This window comes from Cavia porcellus, unplaced genomic scaffold, assembly GCF_034190915.1.
Source record: "Cavia porcellus strain 051 isolate PalLab524CR breed Dunkin Hartley unplaced genomic scaffold, mCavPor4.1 scaffold_10, whole genome shotgun sequence".
NCBI lineage: Eukaryota > Metazoa > Chordata > Mammalia > Rodentia > Caviidae > Cavia > Cavia porcellus.
Window position 1 is genome coordinate 41,221,482 of NW_026947493.1, and position 21,506 is coordinate 41,242,987.

Here is a 21,506-nt window from a genome sequence, read left to right on the forward strand (position 1 = left end):
ACTGCTGGCAATACACTGTTCGTTTCCCACTAACACTGCTGTAGATAACAGCTCTGACCTATCAGTTATGATAACAGTTGTCTGCATTACTTCCCAGTAATGGCCACTGAAGGCCGCTTTTGCTGAAAACATTGACCTTTCACTTGAGCTTGCAGAAATCTGATGTGTGAATGAAGGAGGTTACAAGGCTTGGCATCTCTTTCTCCCATTATTTCTGTCTCCTTTGGTGCCTTAACTCCTGTATTGAATTCTACTCAGCCTTGCATAAAAAAATGTTGACCATTTAAAATGTTTAGTCCAGGACTATAACATAGTTAATTTGACCTGCAGCCCATGGGATTTTGTATTTTTCAGTTTCTCTCTTTTTCACTTGGCCTGATTTCATTTCCACCATCTGTGGATAAAAAGATCCTTTAATATGATGTCAGTTCCAAGATAATATCTTGACTATTGCATCCTCTAGAAGTGAGGAATACTGTTACCTGACAGAAGAGCAAAATGAGAAAACTCCTTAAAATGCCTTTCTAAAGGCACAGAGTCTGTACAAGAGGGTAGAATCTTCACCACCTAATCATCTCCTACATGTCCCACTTCTTGTTATTATTACAATTGCAATTAAATTTCAAAATAAGTTTTGGAGGGGACTCACACTCAAACCACAACTTCCGAGCTCTCTACAACTCAACTTTCCTAGACGATCCCAGGGAAGTAACATGTGTAAAGCATAACTTTGGTATGGTGACAGTGACCTAGCAGTATTTGGACATTATCTGATTTAAGGGCAAAGCATAACCCAGAGAATATTTGATTACTGGGAGAAAGAAGTATGAATATGGAGATAAACCAATACAACCTTGCTTAGATTTTTTGTATCCTGGCTGAACTTATGTTAACTATTTGTAAAAACAATAATTCTCAAAGGATATTTCACTTTCCCCTTCTTTTCTGTGAAATTATATAACTTTATCAATTTCAAAATTAAAATTAAAAATAAATGAACATGACATATAATCATTGTCTCCAGATTCTTGGTTGTCAAAGTGCCCTATTCATATACAGTTATGCCCTACATAATGATGCTTTGTTCAGTTATAGGCCACATGTATGATAGTAGTCCCATGACCTGCTGGAGCTGGGCATGGTGGTGTGGCACATGCCTGAATTCCCAGCACTCACCAGGCTGAGGCAGGAGGATTGATAAGAGTTCGAGGCTCTCCTGAGCTACATAGTGAGTTCTGGGGCAGCTGAACTATACAGCAAGATCTTAGCTCAAAAAATCAAACAAACAAATAACAACAAAAAAAAAATAAACCACACTGGACCTGAAAAATTCCTGTCACCTAGTGACATAACAGCCATGGTAGCATTATAGCACAAGGCATTATTCATGTGTTTGTAATAGTGCTGATGCAAATATACCTACTTCACTTCTAGTATTATAAAAAATAGCAAAGCAATTATGTATAAAACATAATACTTGATAATGGCAATAAATGACTCTTAATCAAGTTAACCTATAACATCTAAATTATGCCATCATGGTCCAACTGGCTTTAATGTAGTAATTACCTAGCAATGTATGTTTCAGAATGTATCCCCATTGTTAAGTGGGACATGACTGTATTCTAATGGATTTGACTTATTTTATTTTTAATATATTTAAATATTTATCATGTCTGTGTGGTAGAGTGTGGTTTTTCCTGCATGTATACAACATGCACTGGTCAAATCCAATCATCTTTTAAAATTGAAAAATGATAGGTTACTAAAGTCAGCACTTCAATTTTCAAAGGGCTTTGACAAAGTAATTCATAATCCATGTGACTAGTGTCTGTTTGGTTGTTGCAAAGATATTTTGTTATAGTACATAGTTATCTTTTCCTGAACTCTACTCTTGTTTGAATCTTAGAGAAAATTTACCCAAATTCTGTTAATAAATGAGTGATTCACAAGACCTTATCAATGCTTTGGGTACCTGGAACAACTTGTATCACCTGAAAATATGGGAGAGGAGAAAATATTTTAGGAACTGGCACCTTCAGAATAAGAAAGAGTAGAAGGAAATATATCAAAATATTGACAGTGGCTGGAGGAATTTAAGGTGAAAAAATATATGTTATAATTCTCTGTATTTTTAAAAATTTCTAATTTTAGCATGTGGTGAATTTATCATTAGAGCAAAAGATCCTTAAAAGCATTTCTGAGGACCATTTGCATCTCCAAGTTCTCGTTGTGCTTTTATCAAGCCTGTTTTTCCTTTTCTTCTGCATCATAGGGACAGTTAAAAAGCTTGAATCTGTTACTATACCATGTTCTTATACTAAAACAAAAAGCAGAATAAAATTATGATTACAGACACCACTTAACAAAGTAGAAAAAAAAAATACGTAGTTACTCACTCCAGGGAAAGATCTGGCCAACCTGTTTATTCATGCCTTCACTGGAAGCCAAATCATCTCCCAAAGCCTAGAACAATTGGAAATAATTGCCTTTTTTGTTGGAATAAAAACCATTTTATTAGTGTTTCTTGCTAACAATCACATCAGGTCACAGATGCACTAGTGACATGAGTATGAGGTAAGAGTAAGAAAACAATTTAGAGCATGAAATAGTCCAGAAAGATAAAATACATTTGGTTTGAGCTCCACAATGGAGGATCTGTGGGTGACTAGTGGTGAGGCAGAGTGCTTTGCACCAGGTACCTAGAAATAAAGGGGAAGTTTTCAAGAAGTGTAAGAGATTTATAGAATGAAGATGGTATACGTTAGACAAACTTCACTGATCTGCCAGCTAACGTGGCTGAAGCTAGGAGCTGAAGGGACAGGTAAATCATATGGGTCTAGGTATGCCATTCCCAAAACACCCAGAAGGTCCAGGTAATCCGGTCCAAATCCTGCATAATCTGTTTGCTGGCACTTAAGTTGTATGATTTAAACCTAACAAAAGTTTAATATACACTGAGTGCAAAATATATAAGTCTTAGAAAGAATGAATAAACTCTTGAGTTTGGGGAAAAAAGCAATGTGATCTTGTGGTTGGAAGACACAATGGACAGTCCTTAAGGGGAGAAAGTCAAAATAACTAGAAAGCATTGATAACTGATACCTGATTCCAACCATTAAAGCTGAAAATACATAATTACTGCCTTGTGAAGCTGTGAAATGCTTTAGAGTAGGTATTGATGGAAAATCCTGGTTCTCCCATGCTCTGGCAGGCAGTGTGAATGTGTGAGAGAAGTTCTGTGGTTTCTCATCCTTTCAGCTATTTGTACATCTCTTACGCTCCTCTGTCCTCAGTGACTTCTGTACTTCAGTCTCTTGTTCTCCCTCCATCAGCTAATAGCACTTAATTTCATGACCAGCTCTCTTCAGCTTTCTCCTATAAAATCAAAAGTGGTTTTAGACATTTGTTTTGTTCCATTTTATTATTTGAGTTTTATTGAATTGTTACTAACATTTGAATAAAGGTGTTTTCACACTTAATTTCTGTTTATTTTGTTTTGGAATCTTTTATATTAATGTGTTGTTTTATCATCTCACTTTTTATTTCTTGCTTTATAGAATTCATGTAATTTCCTTGTGTCCTGAATTTATGTATTATCTCTAATTGAGTTTAATATTAAAATGATTCAAAAAAAGACTTATTTGTTCAAATAAGATGATGGGGTGCTTAAGTGATTATATAAAATTTCACGTTTCTATAAATTAATATGTTTATATTTGTGTTTTATAAAATAAAATATCTATTTTAAAGATTAAATAATAGATTCAGAATAGGTGGTGTATATGTCTATTAATTTTATCACTCAATTTTCTGTATCTCCATCTATCTTTCTTGGTCTTTTGCACAAAATTCCCTACCAGCATAGTACCTAATGGTCCTGAGCAGCAATGATTCTGGAATCCTATCATGTCACCTATCATGTATGGTGACCAATGTGGCAGCTAAAAAGCTAGGTATGCTAATGCTCCTTGTAATGACTTCAATCTCCTTAGCAAGGTGAAGTCCTAATATTTATTTATGCTCAAGGTCATTGACTTAGTCCTGACTTTTAAAACATCACAGCAAACAGAGTGCTTGATTTCTTAAAAATAATTGTAATATAATTATAAAAGTATGCTAATAACACATTTTTGAGAATAAAGCACTCCTGATTAAAATAATTACATGTGCATTATAAATGAATATATGTTTATTTAGTGTTGTGAGTGTGTGTATATACATAAATCTGAGAATTCTGACTTTGCTACCGTGATTTTTCAGTGCATAACACAATATTTGACACATAGTCTCTCTTTTTTTCCTTCTGTTCTTCAGTCTCTTCCTTTTCTAATTCTTCTCTTATTTGGATGACAGTGGGAGTAACCAGATGCTATTTTGAGTTACAATAGTAAACTATTATTACTAAACTGTTATTATAACCTCAGATAATTCAGAGGAAATAAGACAGAGACTCTCAATATCCTTAATCCCTAAGGTAATATATTGCAAAATAGTACAATATGTGAAACCAAGATACTGAGACTGAGGCAGCCAAAATGCAGAAAGTATCGATGGCTCTGAGGGTCCCTAGGATGCCCTTACAGAGCTACACTCATTTGCCATCAATTCCCCACCTTTCTCAACCCTGAACTGCAATTAGTTTGTTGTTTCATTGCCTTTCACTTCAGTACGATATTTCATTTTCTATGAGACTTATTCTTTGACTCATTTATTTACTGGTGTGTAGTGCAGTTTCTGACTGAGATTTTTCTGTTATCTTTGGTTACTAACTTGTTTTAATTTTTTTTTAAGAATTGACATGAATGTACACATTCATAGGAAATAGTGTAATGATTAGCTTTTACATTGCTGTAACAAAATCCCTGACTTAAAGTAGAAAATGTTTATGTTGGATGATGTTTTTAGAAGTTTTGGTCCACAGACTCTTAGCCTCATCACTGTGGTGTGTGGCCAGGCAGAACACTGAAGAGAAGGGTGTAGGGAAGCCTTGCATCTCACTTCATAAATGGTCCGAAAGGGAACAGAGAACCAGTGAAGAAGGGGCCAGGGACCTGATATACTTAGCAAGGGCATATCCCGTGACCCAGTCCCTTTAACTCTATAGATCCCATTTCTGAAGGTCCCATTACCTGCCAGTACCTCATGAAGTTATGAATGCATCCACAAAGTCAGAGCCCTTGCAATCCAATAGCCTTCCTAAAACATCACCTTTGAGCACTACTGCCAACATGGGGAGAAAGTCATCAAATTATGAGCTTTCAAGGGACATTTTAGACTTAATCATATAACACACAATCTGGTATTTTAATGCATGTATACAGTGTGTAATGATCAAATTGGTAAATGTCTTATCTGTCACTTCAAACATTTATCACCTTTTTTGTATTGGAAATATTCAAAATACTCTCATATAGCTGTTTTGAAATGTAACAAATTATTTTGCCTAGAGTCACCTTACTTGCTATAGAACACTAGACCAAATTCTTCCTATATGAGGCATATTTTTGTATGAGGTAATTAATCTATTTTTATATCCTACCTTTCCCAGCCTCTAATAATACTTTTATATTCTCTATTTCTGATAAGGAATTATTTATCTTTCATACAAACGCTACTGATTTCTAGTTGGATTTTTTTATTTGAAAACACTCCATATGATTTAGATTTTGACAATATTTTGAAGTTTGTTTTATAATCTAGGATATAGTGTGTTACAGAAATGTTAGTATACATCCATGGATCCTTGAAAAAATGTGTATTCTGTTGTGTACTCAGTGGAATGTTCTATGAATGTCAATGTTGATTATCATAATGAGTTGTATACCCTCTCTGGTACTCTAGAGTACTGCTAGAGTAACCAGCAGTTATTCTATCAACTGCTGAGAGAGGGATGTGTCAAAGTTTCCAACTATAGTTGGGAATTTTTATTTCTCCTTTAGATCTATCAGTTTTGTTTCATGTACTTTAGAGTTTTGTTGTCTGATGCATACACATTTAAGATTGCTGTGCTTTTTGGTGGACTGAGTCTCTCTCAATAATGTTCATGTCTCTTTCAGTTAACATTTTTTTTCCTGAAATCTTCATTTTCTGCTGTTGATACATCCATTTTAGTTTCTCTCAATTAATGTTCACATGGTCTAAATTTCCCTTTTTACTATCTGTTTGCCTCCATTATCATATTTGGAGTGAATATTTTATGGATAGAATATAGTTGAATATTTTTGTATGTGAATCATTGGCATTGTTTACTTCCAGAATGTCTTTTAATTAGTATATTTAAGCAATTTATATTCAATTCATTTTAGCCTAAGTATTTGTTTAACTTTATTGCTTTTTCTCTTTGTTTCCCAGTGTTCTCTTTTTCCAATTTCCCTGTCCTTCACTTGAACATCTTTCAGTAATTCATTTTGATTTTTCCACAATATTTTTATTGCATCTCTCTCTATTTTGTTAGTGGTTGGTCTATATATGGTGTATAGATAATTTATAGTCAATTAGGATTGTATGTTAAAAGTAAAAGTCCTTAGACCATTTAAATTTAGTAGTTTATTCGAACAAATAAATACAGATTGAAATAAAGTTCATGTTTTGATTCATAAGGAAACTCCCAGAAACAGAGCAGGTTCAGAGATATACAACCACCAAATGCGACCTGATGGAATACTATAAAACTAGCAGAAATGAGGTACATAAATTGCTTAACTAATTACAGCTTAATTGGTTAGCTGGTTACAAAACCTCCTATAGTTACTTAAAACCACTCACAGCTTCTTAGTTGCCATAATTGTGTCAGTCACTTTCCCTAATTAGTTCCCTTAATTTATTTCTTTCTAAACATTCTATTGATTTTGTCTCTCTAGACAACCTGACTAATAAAGCAACTTTGGGTAAGTACAAAGTTTTACCTTCTTTTATTCTCCCGTATCCTTCACAATTCATAGTATTATTGTGCCTACATACATTTAGAACCACATCAGAAAATGTCATAAGTTTGCTTTAACCATCAGCCATGATTTTGAAGGAGTGTCGATTATACTTATCCACATTTGGGTGTTTTATGTTCTTTCTTCATAATCTTCCAAGTTTTCTGTTACATAGAATCCTTTCTTTTTAGAAAACTTCCATTATAGATACTTTTAGTCAACAAATAATTTATTTTTTCCATTCATCAAAGAATTTTTGACTTCTTTGTCAGAGACATTTTCAGTGGACTAATATTACCAGTCTTTTATAAATGTACAATTCTAATATACTTTTGGCTTTCATTGATTGTTCTTTTCTCATTGAGTTTGATACGGTTCTTAGTATGATAAATGATTTCTGATAGAAATTTGGACATTTTGAATATCATTAAACTTCGTGTTTTACTTAAACTTTGTATTTTATTTTGCTTCCTTTGTCACTGCGCCAGCGATCAATGAAAAGGACCCTGCTTCATATGCCACTTGAGGGTAAAACTCCAGTTTCCCCCCTGCTCTCCATTCACTTCTGAAAAGCAGGGATGGTTTGCTACAGCTGGTAAGCATGGGAGTCCTAGTTCCCCTTGAACACCCACTAAAACCTTCCTGGTTGAGAAGGGTAAAAGTGCCTGGTTACTGGTCTCCCATGACCCCCTGAAACCTGGAATTTAGGGTAGTATTCCTGATGTGGTCTTCCCAATCACTCAGGAAGGGAAGGACCCATTGTCTACTGAGGATGAGCATTCTGACTCCTTCCTCCACCTTTTCTGATACCAGCCTTCTGGCAACATTCATGCACCTTGCAGGAGCCTGGCAAGTGCGTAAGCGCTCACTTTTCTCTCAGTCTCTGGTGACACAGAGTTGGCTTGAGTCACAGTTTTTCTGGGTTATTTGGCTGGGTAGAATGATTATTACATAAAGGTGTCCTGTTTTTGTAATCTGTCTCTTTCCTGATCCTTTTACTACCAAAAGAAGGCTTTTGTTTTGAGTTTTATTTTACTCTTTCTCATCTGTTTTTCCTGTCTTCCTTACCTCCCTCTCATCTTTCCCCATCGCTTTTTCTTCGTTCTTCTCACTCTGTGTAACTCCTCCTCCCAGAGATAGTTTGCTTTTACAGCTTCTGTCCTTAAATTTCAGTCTCCGGATTCATCGATCTTCAGACCACAGGGTTTATACCAGCTGCACTTGGAGCTTTTAGGCTTTTGGTCTTAGATTTAGGTTGCATTATTCATTTCTCTGCTGTTAGGCTTCTGCTTTCTTTATGGTTAATTTTACTGACCTCCTTATCCCTGTATCTTGCATCTGACCATAGTGATTTTGAGCCTTTGTGATTATGTGATCTAACAATTCCTCTCTAATATGTATATTCTATTTGTTCTCACTGTAGAAGTCTATTTATACATAATTGTTTCATGTATTATGCCTGAGTCTTTAGTTGTATTTAGCAGGAAAAAGAGGAACGTATGACTACCTCATTTTCTTGCAAATGGAAATTTTGCTATAGGATTTTACTTTTACTTTTTAAAACGTTTAATAGGTATATTGGTGAAATGTGTTGCTTTTTATTTAGCGTTGTTTTAATAATACTACAATGAAACTATCCCTAAATTTAGGACCTCAAAAATCTCACATCTTCAGATTGGCTATATATTACTTGACCAAAGCTAATTTCCAGATTATAAACTCTCATGTGCTATTTGCGATACTGTTGAAAACACATGTCTCTCCTCTTCTTGCAGCAGTAGATCTTGGGATATATGGAGTGTTTAATGTGTGTCATTGAGAAGATCAGCTGAAAGAGTAGACACTAGCTGAAGGTACATTCATTCCATCTCATCAGAGCCCACAAGACATACAAGGCCTCTGATTATATCTTGTTTACTGACATTTCATTGAAGCAAAAGACTCACATGGTCAAATCCAATATCAGTGAAATATCGGGTATCTCCCTGCATGCAGTGGAAAGTGGGGAGTTGTGATTTATAGACAGTAATACAAAGTGTCACTTTATAACCTTGTCCCAATGATAAAAGGAAAGAAAATTAGCTCATATACACTTTACAAATGTATCAGGATCTTTTCTGGTTTTTTATTAACCTTGTTTAAAATACTTGACAAGTCTCCTCATCTTTGCACCTGAATTGACCACTTACCGGCTATTTTCTGACCTTTCCTCTCCTATTTAGTTTCAAAACATCTTCTTCAAGTTTTGCTGCCTCCAGTTCAGTGAAAGCACCTTTTTTCCTACCTTTCTATGCAACCAAATAAAAAAACTTATTTCTTGGTGACCGTAAGAGTGTGTACAGGTGTATTTACCCATTATCCCTATAGCAGTACCACCTTTCTAAACTTCCATTTTTTACTTTAACTGTTATGGAAATACTGTGATCAGGATGTTCTACTGTAAAGAACATCCACATGTTTGGGTTGAAAAGTTTGGAGATGTGAGGAAGTGTACTTTGTTTTCAGTGTGAATGTGTTTTGTTGGAATATGTTTATATGATGCTAAAAAGAATCCTAGAATCCTTATATCAAAATTTTCTTTTTCTTGTGCTCTTGCACATTTCCTGTATTGCTGTTCATTTAACCCTACATATTTAAAAGATTTTCTCTAATTTGAGATTTTATAAAACTTACAACATCAAAAAGTTACAGGAAAGCACAACACTTGGTATTTACCTCTTGTTTTTCATAGATTGTTTTCAAGGGGCCAGTCAGGAGTCCTTCCAAGGTTATCTCTCCTGGGCTACAGTGGACTGATAATACTGATCTTACTAGACTGTAAAGAAGGTTGCATGAAATGATTCATTTTTAAAAATAAATTTTTATCTTTTATCAAGTGTTTGTTGTATATATTACTAAGATTCAGTACGATATTTCCATGCCTGCATACAATGCCAATCACTCTATCCTTAAACCTATACCTATACCTTTTAGAATCTGGTAATCACTATTGTACTTTCAGGTTAATTTTTTAAAGTTTCCATGTATGAGATAGAACATGTAGTGTTTGTCTTTTTCTATCCAGTGTATATCACATAACGTAATGTCCATCATTTCTATCCATTTTGTGCAAATCACTTTTTATGGTTGAATAACAGTGTGCTGTGTGTGTATATATACTAGACTCCATATATAGTATTATATAATTTTTATATATTTTTATATGTAGAATGCACAGTATTTTATTTATCTGTTCATTTGTTGATTAGTACCTAGGTTGACTCCAGATCTTAGATATTGTAAATAGTACTGTTATGAATATATAGGTCTCTCCTTGGTATGCTGATTGATTGCTGGATCATATGGTAATTTTATTTTATTTGAGAGTTTTTACTTATTTGCTTGTTTTTTTAGAAATCTTCATATTGTTCTCCATAATATTTATGCTAATTTATATTCCCACCATCGATGTACAGTATAATAATTCCTTTTTCTCCACATACGGACTAAAACAAGACATTGCTTTGTCATTTTGTTTTTCATTTCCGGAATGTCTAAGAATACTGAATGTATTTTCATATATTTGGCCATTTGTATTCTATCAGTAAGTGACTATTTAGATCATTTCTCCATTTAGTTTTATTACTTTATATAATTGTTCAGAGCTTTTTGTTCTGTATGTATTCTGTATATTAATTCTGCCAGATGAATAGCTGCCAAGTATTTTCTCCCATTTTGTACACTGATTCATCATTCTGTTGTTTCTGTTGCTGTACAGAAGCTTTTTAGTGTGGTAAATTCCACTTGTTGAATTTTGCTTTTGTTTCTTGTGTCTTGGGGTTTATGCTGAAAGTCAATGCATGTACCAATATCTTGGAAGGTTGCTTCTCCTTCATTTTGAAGAATACTGTTGCTGGTATGCTAGTATATAGTAATCTTTGTTGGAAGTTATTGTCTTTGAATATTTGGACTCATTACACACAGTATTTACCTGGCCTGTAGTGTTTCTGCTGAGAAGTCTGTTGTTAATTTAATGGGACCGAGCTGAAAATGTGACTCGGTATTTTTTTCTTGCAGTTTTAAAAGTTGTTTCCCCTGTACTTTTGGAAGTTCGGCAATAATATGCTGTGTTAAATGTCTTTTCTTGTAATATGTATTGGGGTTGTATAAGCTTCTTATGTTTAAATGTATACACTTTCTCCAAAATTAAGGATTTTTTCTTCTGTTGTAGGCTTTCTGTGTCCTTAATCTTCATTGCTTTCAGTCCTGGCATTGGTTTGGATGTGTTTGTGACTGGCCTTGCCCTGGGCCATAGTCGACTAGCTCCCTGACCTTCTGTTTCTCCATTTCCCTTGATGTCACAGAGCCTGTCTTCTGCAGTACAGAGTGCCCATCAGGCACTCTTCCGATCCAAGTTCTGTTCTAGAGTCACCTTCCCTGAGTCAGTGTAGTGGAAGGTATGTGAAGTCCCAGAGATGGGAATGTGATATAGGCGAGTTTCTGACTCCTGACAGCAGTTATCATCTGGAAATGGCTCCCAGCTATAGTACCTGTGTGTTTACTGAGAGATACAGTAAAATACTTTTCAAAAACAAAGCTACCATATACATCTCAGGTTACTTATCTAGGTGAGCTGCAAGCCCATAAATATTGAGAGGGTTTCCGGTATCTGGGATTACCAGCATCAGTGCTAATGGTCAGCTCTATTGCTTTTACGGGCTAAGGGAAGGCTCCCCTCCCTCAGTGGTGAAGCAAAAGTAGCAGATGCCAAGAAATTTTGTTTCTCTTAGTATGTTATTTCTCATCTCTCTGACTCTTATGAGGTTCCAGGTTGATACATAGTCTCAACTTGAGAAGTCTAGAAGCTTAACTAAATAACTCGGTGGGGAGACAAGGTCCTCATTTTGCAAACATCTTGACTTAGTGAAAGAGGGCACAGAGATGGTGTGTTGTACTCACCATGGGTAGATTGCACACAGTATAAAGGAAGGAAAGAGGCTTGTTCTCCCGTTTTGCTCTTGGCTGCCTTTGCTGTTTTCCGCTGCCTTGAACTGTTGCTCCTCACCTTGCCAGCCTTCCTTGGAATCAGCTGATGACAAACTGAAACCTTCACAAATGTGAAGTAAGTAAACCTTTCTTTCCTTAATTTTGGGCATTGAATATAGAGAAAAGTAACTGAGACAGTCACTCACATCAAAATGTGGTTATACACTTGCTACATTGGTTCTTTGTGAAGGAAGTGAGTGTTTGAGACCTCTGTTTTGCCATCTTTAATAGTGTCAATGTGATGAATTTTAAATTCCTCTTGAACAATTCCGTGTTCTCCCAGTTTTTCAAATATACAAATTGAACTGAAGGGGAAATGATAATTTTCTATATTTATTCTTATGCTAAGTTCTGATCAAATACATTGGGAAAAAATGAAGATCATTAAACAGCTGGAATGATTTACTTTTTGCATTTATTGGTTGAAGTGATTTCCATTTATTGGTTGAAGTTCATGAAGTTGGATCTTCCTTGGGTCTATTTGTTGTATTGTACCAAACATTTCATTAGGCGTTGATTAAAGGGTAATATTTCCAGCACCCATTTGTCTAGCCATAAGCCTTGGTTTCATCTCCTTTGTATGCTTTTAAGATGGGAATTATGCATTTTTATACATTACAATGGACTCACAACTCACAGTAAAAACAAATTTTTTACTGTGAAGATGGAAACCATTTCATAATTGTTTCTATGCTGTTCAAAAATTAAAAATGTTTACTATATTATTATAAGTTCCAAATTTAAAATATGTTGATACTATTTAATAAAAATATTTCTATTTTTATTTTAGATTTTCTTACATATACATATATGAATACATATATGAACATACATTTGAGGGATTGTCAGACATTTTCCAAGTATCTTATAATAAAATAGTTCTAAGTCATGCAAACTGTAAAAGAAGGATCCCAGATCTGGCTTTCTAGTTATGTGTCCTTGGAGGATATTCTTCATATTTATGGACCTGCCAGTCCTCACTGCTGGATTGAGTAAAATTAATGTTTCAAGTTTTTGCAGTATTAAATTACACAGATCTCTAGTATATCTTCCAAGTCCCTGTGTAATAGGTAGAAAATGTCTGCTCACAAAAGATGTTCTTATTTTACATTACCTTCTATAGAAAAAAAGACTTTATAGATATAACTAGAGTAAGATTCATAATGGAGAGGTTATGCTAGATTATCTGGGTATGTCCACAGTGATCTCAGAGGCCCTTACAAGAGAATTAAGAACATAGGCAAATGAGAAGTAGATGCAATGACAACAGCACAGGTCAGGGGACATCATTATTTGCTTTCAGGATGGCAGAAGGCCACAACTAAGGCATGGAAGCAGTCTCTAGAAGCTGGTAAAGGTAAAGGATGCATTCTCTCCAAAAGCTTCTCAGTCGGGTTGACATCTTGGTTTTAGTCCAAAGAAATTGCTATGAACAATAAATTTATACTTCTTTAACTCACTAGAACGTTAGTAATTTGTTATTTGTTATATTGGCAATAGGAAACTGACAGAGGCCTGTCATTTGTGCCTGTAAACATTCTCTTGTGATCCTAGGCATCCACTCTCCATCTCTGTTTTTGACCCTAGGTTCTGTGTGCTTTAGCTTTACATTTCTTGATTCCGTTACGAATGTTTCTTACTTGCTCCTCTTTGTTCTTATGCACAAGTTCCTTTCCCTCTCTCCCTTATAAATAATGGTCTTTCCTTCTCTTCCCCTGACCTTCCTGAGCAAAATATCTCTATCATGTACAGTAAAAAGAAGAAAGTTTTTTTCTGTATGTTGTCTATAGCTGGCTGCCTTCAAACCTGCCAGCTAAAACAGTATCTGCTATCACCTCCTTAGAAGTACAGTGGATGGTCGGTGAAGATGTATCTTATTTGACTTGGGCTTTCCCTTTCTCCTGGTACAACAACTCAGTTTCTTGGTGAAAATCAAACTTGACAAGTCATATCCATACTCTCAATCAGACCAACTGCTTTTTACACTCCTCAGTGCATAAACCAGGTAGGATAGGAAGATAGAGGAAACATTTCAGAGACTGGGACCACAATGAAGAAGGAAAGTGTCAAAAGAAATGAAGGTCTGGGAGATAGTGAGTAAGAAACCAAGCAGAGATATTATTTTAAAAATATGAGTTCTTAAAGGTCAAGTTGAATGAAAGAGGACCAGGTCACATAATGGGGAGGCTATACAGATAACTAAGTCAAAGGGCATGGGCTCTGCTGTTTGAGGTTGCCATGAAACAGGTCCAGTGTACAACAATTAGTTGATACATTGAAGGACAATTGCATTTTTTCAGCCAATTTCTGATGGCTTCTTCCTCATACCTTTTGGGCACTTGCACAAAAACCACTGCAATGCTTCTCAGTATCCAAAGTATGCTATAGTTTTACCCTAAGGTATGTATTTCATTTCTCCATAAGGTCTGTATTAATATGATAAGAGCATTGCTAAGAATAAGACAAGAGATTTAACCTTCTGATAAATAGATCAATAAAAACTCATCTTCACCTAGTATGCAAACATTTGGAAACAATGGTTTGGAAGAGTGATATACTCAATGAGGTACAAACAATAAATATTTTCTTTTACAGCACTGCCTGCCACTGTGCTGTTATAAATCTTCAGATTTTTTAAATGGCATCTACCACAACCCTTACAAGTTGTCACCTTTATGCACAGAAATTTCTTTTTTTTAAAATTTTATTTAAGAAGAAAAAAAAGCAGAGAAAGGGTACAAGTTATACAGATTTACAGAAAAAATACACAGTAGGAAATCACTAGTTAATGGATTACATATTGTCATCTTAGAAATAATTGTTCAAGTCACAAAGTTAAAGCTTGTAAAGTAGACATTCCAACAGTGAGACTGCAAACAGTTCTGTTCAATGATCCAATAAAACTCAGTGATAGCATTTTCTATCTTATACACTTAAACATACATGCAGTTATATCATTTAGGGCACTTTCTTTTCCTCTCTTTAGTACAATGACAATTACACATTTTGGGTTTTGTTACTCCCACAGTTTTTATTACTTTTTTGGAAGGGAGTAGAACCAAATGTGACATAACAGAACAGAGTCAATCAAATCAAAAGGGTGGACATAATAGATAATGTAAAAGCATAATACAAGGTGTTCAATAATGGTTACCATAATGCCTCCCGCTATCTCTAATAGAATTGCCTATATCATCAGTTATAATAAAATTGAACAAAACAGTAAAGAACAAAACTGACAAAACCAAAACATTGGAGACATTGTAGGTCTTCAAAAGTAGATAAAAGTCATCGAGAATGGGCATCATAATGAATCTCACTATCTTCACAGCTGTTGCCTAAACTTTCGAACCTAGTACTATCAAGCAAAGCAGAATAGGGGGACATCAGTCAAAAACAAGATGGTGAGAGTAATACAGGGCTTTAAATCAAGATAATGGAAAGTCAAAGTGGGTTGCTATAATATATCCTGCTATTTTTATTTATTTTTCCCTTAATTAAAAGGATAAAAATAAAAAGTAAATAATGGAGTGGAGATTGAGATAAAAGAGGGCATAACAGCAAAACAGTGCAGATCAAAACGTAACCATTTAAGCAGAATAGTGTTTCACCACAAGATAATCCTGACATAAAAGTAGTTACCATATTGTCTCTTTCCTTGAAATCCTTGAGTACAACTTCGTATATTGTAGCATTAAATATATCAAAACAATGTAAAACCATTTAAGAGAATAACAGAATTACAGGGTATTTAGAATCAACTAGCAGAAAATGAACAATGGTTTCTGTATAATCTCCTTGTCTTTAAAAGTTTTTGCTTATACTATCATACATAATAAAATCCAATAAGATACAACCTGTTTAGACCAATGGAGACAAAAGGACAAAAGTTTGATGAGACTTCAAAACAAGATGATACTAAATCAGTATTACCTATTAAGACGACATTTTCTCCAAAATAGCTGTTCCTATCATCCAATCTTCTCTGCCTCATTTCTGTTGAGCTCTTTTTCTGTCATTAGTTGTCAGTTTGTCTTCTTCATTTTGTTCTCTGCTCCATTCATTGTGGCCTCCCCGACACTATTTCTGGATTCTTTGTATTTTTCTTTTTTAGAATATCTTGCAATATTCTCTGTAGAGTTGAATTGGTGGTTGCAAATTCCCCCAGTTCCTCTTTATCCTGGAAGCACCTTGTTTTTCCATCAATTTCCAGGGACAGTTGTGCAGGATATCTCAATCTTGGCTGGAGATTATTATCTTTCAAAGCTTGAATTATTTCTCCCCATGCTCTTCGTGATTTGATGGTTTGTGCATAGAAATCTGCTGTAATTCTGATGGGTGCTCCCTTATAAGTGGTCTGTTTCTTGTCTCTGACAGCTTTTAATATTCTGTTCTTGTATTGAATTTCTGGAATTTTTATTATTATATGCCTGGGTGTTGCTCTGTTTGGGTTGTAGGTGGCTGGGGTCCTGTATGCCTCATACATCTGAGTATCTTTACCTTTTGCTAAATTAGGAAAATTCTCCTGGATTATTTCTGTGAGTAGTTTTTGTAGTTCACTTGTTTGTGTCCCTACTTCTTCTTTTATGTTCTTAATTCTAAAGTTATGGATCCTCTTATCATCTTCTTGTCTTTGTATTATTGCTGTTTGTTTCTTTGTTACTTTTAAGAAGTTTTTCATTTCATTCTCCCATATTACAAATCTGCCCTCCAGTTTAGATAGTCTGTCCTTAGTTTCTTTCAAGCTGTTATGCCAGTTTTAGATAGAGTTTTTAGTTTCCTGGTAGTCCTTTGAACCAGCTTCACGTAGTCTATGCTTTCTCTATTTTCTCCATCAAACAATTCTCCCCTCTTTTTCTGTTCTTCCATTCCACCATCTGTTTTTTCTTGGGTGGTGCTCAGCATTTCTCTAACTATTCTGCTTACTTCTAGCTTCAGGTCATTGATAACTTCATTCCTGAACTGATCTATGAGGCTCTCTAGCTGGCACTTTATGTCTATTGGTGCGGTGTCTGCTATTACCTGTTTCTCAGGATTGGGGGCCGAGGAGCCTTTCTTGTTGCTGCCTCTTCCCATATTCTTTGTTCCTTATATATGCAAGCTTATATAGGAGGCCCAGCTTCCCTCCCTGTCAGCCACAGCCTGATCGAATTGCACCGGCTAGGTGTTCCCGCCCACCGCAGCACACCAGGAAGTTGCAGATCAGGCAGCCTACGCGGGGCCCGCCCCTCTAGGCCACCCTCAGGCTCTGGGATCTGGGCTGTGCTAGCCTACTGGGTCTGCCAGCAGCTTCACGTAGGCTAGGCACTTCTCACCAATCCCGCTTGAGAGGGGGATATGTGGCTGAAGTCGCCACAGCGCCCTGCTCCCGCAAGTCTGCCCAGTCCCAGAATGTCCTCCGCTGGAGTCAAACTGTGGTAGAGTGTCAGTTTCTCTCACCTCACCACAAGTCAGTGCACGGCTCCCAGCCCCTCCTGCAGAGCTTCCAAGCATCTCTCTCCTTGCCGAGCCGATGTAGACGCAGCCGCCGCGCGGCGGGAAACCCAAATCCAGGCTTCCAATGGCGCGGGCTCCAGCCTCCACCCTGAGGCTTTTCTGTTCCTGTTCTAGCACCAGGACTGCATTCCAAGTTGGTTTCTCTCAGCCCAGTTCATTCCTGGGTCAGCAGAGCATATCTCCACCTGCTTATGACTCCTTACTCCGCACCATTCCTGAATTATGAGCCGAGTCTTTCAGAGAGCCTTACATAGCTGCTGTTATCTGTCCGCCATGTTCTCCCGGAAGTCTACGCACAGAAATTTCAATCCAGGTTAACCCAGTTGAAACTTTTTATCTTACACCAATTTTTATTCTCCATATTTTCATCATCTCAGTGCCTACCAGACTTCTGGGCTGTCTTTTCTTTACTCTTTTTCTACTGTTTACTAAATTTCTTACTTGAAAATGGTAAGGCAGGAAGAGATCAGAACATGCATCTGCAACTCTGGTATTGTACTATTGCATTCTCTCATGGTTGACATAGGATAGCAATGCTCTCTGTGACGTTACTGTTTAAATATTAATCCCTCTGTGTACATCCCCCTGAGGGAGATTGGAGAAGGCCTTTATGCTGCCTAGATCCTGAAGTAGAAGTATTCTGGGAGGACTCTGCTCTTAGCCTCCTTTCCCGGTAGTCTCTCGTACACAATTTCCTCCTATATCTATCTCTCCAGACAACCAGTTAGCTCAAATGGGATGTGGTGGCTCCTAAAATAGCCCAAAAATGGTGTGGACTATGTCCATTTGACCAATGAGAAGCTCATACATACACATATGCATATGCTACTTAGGTTAGCCACTTGCCAGTCCTCTCCTCACCCTATTTTAAATTACATCCCCCCATCTTAATCAATGGTAGGTCAGTTAGAAGATAAACCTTCCCTTGTCAAATGTATTTCCAATCTCCATGAGTGATTCTCTAGAGCTTCCGGAGAAGAGAGACAGAGAGCAGGAAATGATCCTGGTACCTCCCTCCCCATCCCTCTGGTGCCTGTGGTTGAGAATGAGTCAGTTTGGTCAGGAATAGAACTAGGAAAAAAGGGTTTACTAATTTTTTGATAGTGGACTCTTCATATCTTTACTCTCAATCTTAAATTTCATGGTAACAAGAAAAGCCATTTCAACTTTCTGTTACATGAGGATAGAACAATTTAAAGTAACCCACAAGTTGGGCTTTCCAGAAGCAGAAATGGAGACACAAGATGTTTATAGTAGTTAATAGCCATGAAAGAATTGGCAAGAAAGATGTTGTGTCAGAGATGCTCTCATGGTCTAAGACCACTGAAACCTCTGTACTAGAAAGTATCTGTCAGTGTTCCTCAGTGGGTCAAATTAACCAGGCTTGCTTCCTACTTCTACCTCCTACTGTCACTGTGCAGAAGCTGCCTGGAGAGGCTGTGCCCTGGCTGAGGACCACTCTGAGGCTGAGGCAGACCTTGATGAAGCTGCGAGCTGGAGTCCATCTCTGATTGGACTCTTCACATCTGGGAAGCATGTCCCCCTTGAAAGGGGCATGTGTTTGGGAAGGGGAGACAGGGTAGTACTTCTTCAAATCTGCCATAAAAAGTAACTAAAATCCTCTTACCCAGCCCAGAATTTTGTTGCTATGTACATGAAGGATCTTAATGTAAGTATATTTACTAAGAACAATTAGAGAGTAACTTTGACTTTTCCATTTATGGAAAAAAATTCTTAATCACCGTGAAATGTTTAAAAAGAATGAGTATACTGTGTCTAATTCAGAAGCTGCTCTCTGACCTAAATTGAAAAAACAAAGTCAGTCAAATTTCTGTAAAATAGATAAAGGTACTTTAATTTAAATATATGTATGAAATCTTTTATGGAATATTTGAGAACAGTCAATCTCCCATGGCATAATTATTTATCATAAAAGTAAATTCAGTCTCACACTGCTCATCCAGAAGCATCCACTGGGGAATAAAATGAGCATTTTTTCAACTAAGCTGAATCATTCTTGTCAACTGGAATGTAGATGCCTGCCAATGATGGTGGAAGAGAGGCTATAAATAATGTTTGTATATGTAAGTATACAAACATATAAATATTGTTTGTGTGATTGTTCCATGCAAAGGGATTTGTATGATTTGTGCAAGAACAAGAATTAATTTTTATAATTTCTTTCTTAGGTTTCCTTCATTTTCCACAAAGTGCTAGATACTTCATAGGGGAGACTTCTTTGAACAAAAAGCTTGCAAACTTTTGAAATTTATTTTTGAATTAAAATCATTCTATTTATTTGACCAAATATGCCTTTATGTGCTATCTTTTTGAAAAAGTGCTCATAGAATTAGCTGCGTAAACACACCTTTTACATTCCTGAATAAAGCAAATATACCAGGGATGTCTCTCAAGAAGCTTTACTCTAATTTTTTTCTCTAAGCATATCAAGAAACATTTTTTTACTTAGTAATTGATACTGATCAGGAGTAGGGCAGAGAAAAATTAGAATCAGGGCATGGAGTTTATATTATTATTTATGATGGTCACCCAGAGTTTACACAAGAAAATGCAGGAAATCTATCCAAAACACCAAAGACATAGAATATTTAGCCAAGAGCCTGAATCCCATAGCAGTGTCCTACATGAGTCCAGATGAAAACCCAGAGCTTAAGTCTAGAGCCCACAAGAAGGACTCACACCAGTCTCTTTTATGGATCCATGCTGGGAAGGCCCAAAGGTCAGCAGTGGAAGCCAGAAAGTCTATGCCAGCAGGGTAAAGAAGCTGCACTGGTAGGTTGAGGGTTCTATGTTGGAGCCAAAAAGTCACACTCACAACAAAGACCAGGGCTGTCCTGCAAAGCACCACAGCCATCCTCAGCAACATGGAGGCCATGAGCTCCTCCGATGATAAGCACAGTCGAATACATGCCAGGAAGCCAGCATGATGAGTTCATCCTGGAGACCAAGTGTCACACGTCTTCTCCTCTGGAGTCAGGAAGCAGTGCTCGATGTGAGGACCAGAGCTTCTCCAGAACCAAAGGCTCAAACAGCAACACGAAGGAGAACCCACAATGCCTCAATGTATTAACACCTCAACACATAGCATCTCCTTCTCTACGTCTCTATTTATGCTGGCAACTTTCCTTAGGTGGAACATCTATACTCAGCACCATGCTGATGTAATGCAGCTGATATTAAGTTAACCACCAGTTTTTAATTCATAACAATTAGTTTTTTTAATTGTTTATTTTAGGGAAAAAGAATGGAAAACAAAGCACTATAGTTATTAAAAGTTATATTACATTTGATAGATTAGTACAAGTAAATGAATGATAATAGAAATAAGAGATGGCTGGCATACCTAGCTCCAAAGAGATCAACAAAACAAGCAAATAGAAACTTGTGCATTCTGCGGTCTCATTAAAACGTGAACTCACTGGGTTTGAAGGTGGAAAGTTCTGTAGTCAATTCATATTTTCTTGAGTACTGCATATTGGATTTTCAAATGATGAAAAACAAAATTAAGTAATCTGTAGAGAAATATTTAAAGATATGAGGCTGATTAGTATCCATCAGTAGCTGAGTGTCTTTTACCTTTCTGTGACATAATATTTTTATAAATAATGTTATATTTTCTTGTGAGATAATGCATATAAACCATGTAATACCATGCATAGGAAATAATAAGAACTCAATGAATGTAACTTTTAAATACTAATTGAAATCCATTATATCAGATATGTAGGATATAAAAAGGCTATGACTATGTCCTATACCAGATAGGCAGGAAACTGAAAGCAGTAAGACTTTCCTGAGGTGAAGTGCACAGTTTTTCATATTATTGTTCTCTAGAAACAAAATAATATTTGCATGCTGAATATCCTACAATTTTAGGCTGAAGTGAGATAAGTATGTAGATCAGTTGGCTGCTGATACAGTACCTCACAAGATCGCAGTTTGTAAATGGGATCTCTGGCTCTGGTTTTGTATGTTGAAACACATGGTTTTATGAAGATCAGAATGTAAAAGGTTGTCTAGAGAAGACTCACATTGAGT

The 21,506-nt window shown here is 36.2% G+C and overlaps 1 long non-coding RNA gene across 3 annotated transcripts in view; it reads left to right on the forward strand.

The window, feature by feature from the left end:
* LOC134477887 (uncharacterized) overlaps nt 1-21,506 on the forward strand; it is a 139,742-nt gene that overhangs the window by 22,333 nt on the left and 95,903 nt on the right. Inside the window, exons 6-7 of one of the 3 annotated variants that reach the window (XR_010050149.1) lie at nt 6,864-6,890; nt 7,415-12,638. The exons of the other annotated variants lie outside the window; for them this stretch is intronic. This is a non-coding gene — a long non-coding RNA (uncharacterized LOC134477887). Of the gene's footprint in view, nt 1-6,863; nt 6,891-7,414; nt 12,639-21,506 lie in introns of those variants that run through there. 3 annotated transcript variants of the gene reach the window in all.